Source organism: Octopus bimaculoides, chromosome 4 (assembly GCF_001194135.2).
Source record: "Octopus bimaculoides isolate UCB-OBI-ISO-001 chromosome 4, ASM119413v2, whole genome shotgun sequence".
Classification (NCBI taxonomy): domain Eukaryota; kingdom Metazoa; phylum Mollusca; class Cephalopoda; order Octopoda; family Octopodidae; genus Octopus; species Octopus bimaculoides.
This window is the reverse complement of record NC_068984.1, coordinates 91,159,044-91,163,797: the sequence shown is the minus strand read 5'-3', so window position 1 is coordinate 91,163,797 and position 4,754 is coordinate 91,159,044. Positions and strand designations below refer to the sequence as shown.

At 36.9% G+C, this 4,754-nt stretch overlaps 1 protein-coding gene across 1 annotated transcript in view; it reads right to left on the bottom strand.

Annotated features, from left to right (window-relative positions):
- Nucleotides 1-3,360, bottom strand: part of LOC106881638 (kelch-like protein 3) — a 59,482-nt gene extending 56,122 nt beyond the window's left edge. The window contains exon 1 of the mRNA XM_014932102.2: nt 3,203-3,360. The gene's annotated coding sequence lies outside the window, so the exon portion shown is untranslated. The remainder of the gene's footprint in view (nt 1-3,202) is intronic.
- Nucleotides 3,361-4,754: the final 1,394 nt, after the last annotated feature.

The window sequence follows — 4,754 nt, the reverse complement described above, 5'->3', positions numbered from 1 at the left end:
CCTCTGCCAGAAGTGTAGCCAGCTCACTTATTCGTATCTTTACTTCATTGGACACTAAAAACTCTGCTTGCGAAGACCTGTTGAGGCAAGTGAATTTGGAATTTGGAATCTGAAATCGAAATCGAACCGAATCCGACGACTGGCACCCATGCCAACCTCTCCTTCATTGGACACTAAACTCTACTTGCGAAGACCTGTTGGGGTGAGTGAAAGTGAAATTGTAATTGAACCATACTTGATGACTGGCACCTGCGCCAGTGGAGCACTAACAGCATTGTCCGAGTGTGTTCATTGTCAGAGCAGCTGTCTGGCTTCCGTGCTAGTGGCCCGTAAATAGCACCATTTGAGCCGAATTGTTACCAGTGTCGCCTTCTAGCACTTGTGCTGGTAGCACATTAGAAAATCATTTGAGTGAGGTCGTTGCCAGTGCCGCTGGACTGGCTCCCGTGGCCATCGCCAGTACCATGTGACTGACCCTCATGCCGGTGGCACGTAACAGCACCCACTACACTCTTGGAGTGGTTAGCATTAGGAAGGGCATCCAGCTGTAGAAACTCTGCTAGATCAGATTGGAGCCTGGTGTTGCCTGCTGGCTTGCCAGTCCTCAGTCAAATCGCCCAATCCATGCTAACATGGAAAGCAGATGTTAAACGACGACGACACACACACACACATATACACATAAATACACACATACATATATATATGAAGGCATTCTTTCAGTTTCTGTTTACCAAATCCACTCACAAGGCTTTGGTTGACCCAAGTCTGTAGTGTCTGATACTTGCTCAAGGTGGCATGCTATGGGGTTCAAACTGAAACCATATGTTGACAAACTGAACTTCACAACTACACAGCCATGCCTGCACACATATTTGATTATCATCGATTATATTTATATATATATATATAAGCATGTGTGCAACTATTTCAGTATTAACAAAACCCTTTCTAATCAAATCACATGCCAAATAAATGCAATTCAGCTGATTGCCCTATTGATTGGTGTATGGCTATTCTGAGGGCCAACAATCTAGAAACCAAACTGAAACAGTCAACCCAGAGACTCTCCCCATTCATTTTTCCCTCAGATCAATAGCATAGACATAGTGTATTTACATTCTTAATTCATCCACAGCAGAGCTTTGTAATATGTAATTTATTTAATTTCTTCTTATACATGATGTGTATAAAATACTGTTTAATTAGACAAGCCATCAAATGCACAGATATGAAACTTAGGCTATCCACCACAGTGCGAGTCTAACTTATGATACTTTATATAGCAGTTAAATGTCTGTGCTACCGTCTGGGGAAGGTACTAGGATACATCTCTGAAGAACAGTCAACAAACACGAAACTGCTCGTCAGGAGACTCGCCCACTCTTTTCCACAAATCAATAGCATAGAAGGAATGTGTTTACACACAAACGCACATGTATGTACGTATGTATGTTTGTGTATATATGTATATGCATACATTTAGGTGAATATGTATGTACGTATGCATGTATATGTATGTAGGGTGGGGGTGAAAGGCAATGTTATGAAGTTTATAACCAGAAGCTTTACATTTACTTCAAAGAATGAGAAATTCTAATATACTATCGCTTCGAGATATATATGCTAACTAGCAACCCAAAACGATGTTATGGATTTGTCATTTTCGTTACGTCTGAGAGTTTCCGCCGTGAATGTGAAGGGAAATATTTTTATCAATATATAAATTAAAAGACAAGATAATAGAGCAAAATATAGTTTTCACAGTAAAATGAAAAATGTTCTCGATATCTCAAAAGTCAAAACGTCAGAGTAAGATATAAAAATACACAATTCACCTGTTCCCCAATCACAGTAAATAGAATTAAGTATTCTAGCGATAATTTGTCTTTTCTTTAAAAAATTGAACTAAGGGAGAAAAAAACTTCAACATATTTTACCCTCCTAAAAAAATATAACAAACCTGCATTAAACCAACGATAATTATAATTCACAGATTTTATTTGTAGATTTTTCTTTAATCAGTTACGAAATGAGTGATTTTCGCACACATCGATATATCATCTTCAGCAATGAAATTTACCTAAATTCTTTGAATATGAGAATACATTAACAAAATATAACCGTGTTCGTCCTCTAGACTGATCGTATCAACCAAAATATAATTAGATAGGTTGAAAAAAGCTAAATTCATAGAAATTAAATCGTATTTTTTTCTCATAATTTTGTCAATAATAGATGCATCATTTATTCGCTAATTCTCAATCATATTGTAGGTATCCACATGAATACGTTCAATTATTTATAATGCTTATGCAGACACATTACTGTAAAAAGCAAAAGTAAAATCATTCAATCTTGGAGAAAAGTTAATAAGAAAAACCTTAAAAGTCTGCAGCCATCTTAAAAGTTAGGTTTGTCTTGAGACAACAGTAATTCTTAAGTAATGCCACTGACGAAAATAGAATGAACGTAATTTTCTGTAGCGAACCTATAATATAAGTACTTGTGTAAGTATTAAGTTATCTTTCATACCTACTTGCTCCAGATTCAATCAAAAAACTTAGACACTTTTAACGAGAATCTTTTTCTTTCCTTTTCTTTCTTTTTCAATTTTAAATCAACAATCGAATGAATATGTAATCAACAGGCCCGAGAAAGGTGGCATATGTCAATTAAATATATCAAAACACACACTGCAATAACTCAATTTCAATATAATTTAGCAAAGAACTACTAAAAAATTTAGATATTAAAATCAAATTATTATTGACAGCTGATTTACTAGTAGTGTGACTTCATGGCAACAGTACTGGGTGGTACCTACCTACTAAATGTAGTCAGTTTATTTAATTTAAAATACATGTAACATTCAAAACATACACGGGTAGATTATCTCTATTCGCTAAACATGGACATAACTCTTATTCATAAATACATTTTATTTATATTTCCAATAGCCAGATTAATAATCATTAGATCTTTTCTATCCAGGACCCTACTGTCAAATCAAAACATCATTCACACACGTTTTACAAATAAAAACCATGTGCAATCTATCAGTTGAGGTACTTGAAGCCTAAGGGCAAAATTGACTGACATACAGGAATAACTTGTTTTTAATAGTAATAGCAAAGTAGGAATAATATAGTAGTTTCGATATAGACAGTAGCGAAAACTTAAAAATATAGCATCAGCTTACCTAAAGAGTGTTGCGAAGCGACAGAGTAAGAATGATTTTTCAACCATCCACCTTGTTGCTTGGGTGCTAGCAAACTAAACAGGAAGTTTACAACAGGCCCCAAACGAAAAGTAAATGAAACATTGAAGAGTTCTAAAGAGAAAATTTCTGCAGATTCGCAATGTCTATCTAACAAGTGCGTAATTATCTTTGCTGCTTTACTTCAAATTCTCCCTCATTACAATTACTGGCTCAGATGCTTCTCTTAAAAAACATCATTATACACCCCTAAAAAAAATGCGGTTAATGTTGACATTATTACCCGGAAACGAAATTGAAAAAAAAAAAATAGTGCAACGGGTGTGAAAAAAAAGGTGTAGGAAACAAATATGAAAACAAAAATGCCCGGAAAGCAACAGGGGTGGAGTGAGAGGCCTTCGGAAAATTCACAAGATCCGATGTTTTTCCCTCAACTTTCAGGAAAATGTTTTATTTTTTTTAATGAAATTTTATATAAATACCTTTCAAACGGTATACATTACAATTATAAAGAAATTTGTGGGGGAAATCTTTTCCGAAAGAGTAGGGGAGAGGACGTCGGAAAATCCACAAGATCTGATGTTTTTCCCTCGTAACTTTGAGAAAAAGGGATATCTTTCTACTTCACACCTACGTAGGAAACGAATCTGAAAACAAAAATGCGCGGAAAGCAACGGAGGTGGGGACTTCAGAAAATTCACAAGATCCGAGTTTTTCCCTCGTAACTTTGAGGAGAATATAATCCTTTTGAAATTGCAAATTTAATCGACCCCAGTACGCAACTAGTACTTAATTTATCGACCCCAAAAGAATGAAAGGCAATGTCGACCTCGGCAAAATTTGAACTCGGAACGTAAAGACAGACGAAATACTGCTAAGCATTATTGATAAAGTTATGCACTATTTATGTTGATATGAGATCACCATGTCGAGCACATATGGTTGTGATGCATGTGCCTGGTTTACTCTTGTCAGATGGGTAGTCATGGTGGGTATGCTGAGCTTCATATACTTCACCCCAGTGTCACTTTGATGGCATGCACTGCTCTCTCACTCAATAATTATAATAATCCTTTCTACCATAGGCTTAAGGCCTGAAATTTGGGGGGAGGGGTAAACTAAGTGCTCAACTGGTACTCGTTTTATTAATCCTAAAAGGATGAAAGGCGAAGTTGACCATGGCGGAATTTGAACTCAGAACATAAAGATGGACAAAATGCCACTAAGCATTTTGCCTAGCTTGCCTCCTTATTATTATTATCATTATTATTATTATTAATAATAAGAAGAAGAAGAAAAAGAAGAAGAGGCGCAAAGGGCCCAGTCGTTAGGGCAGCGGACTCGCGGTTTCGATTCCCAGACCGGGCGTTGTGAGTGTTTATTGAGCGAAAACACCTTAGCTCCACGAGGCTCCGGCAGGGGGTGGTGGCAATCCCTGTTGTACTCTTTCGCCCCAACTTTCTTTCACTCTTTCTTCCTGTTTCTTGAGTAATGCTGTGATGGACTGCCGTCCCGTCCAGCTGGGGGGAACACA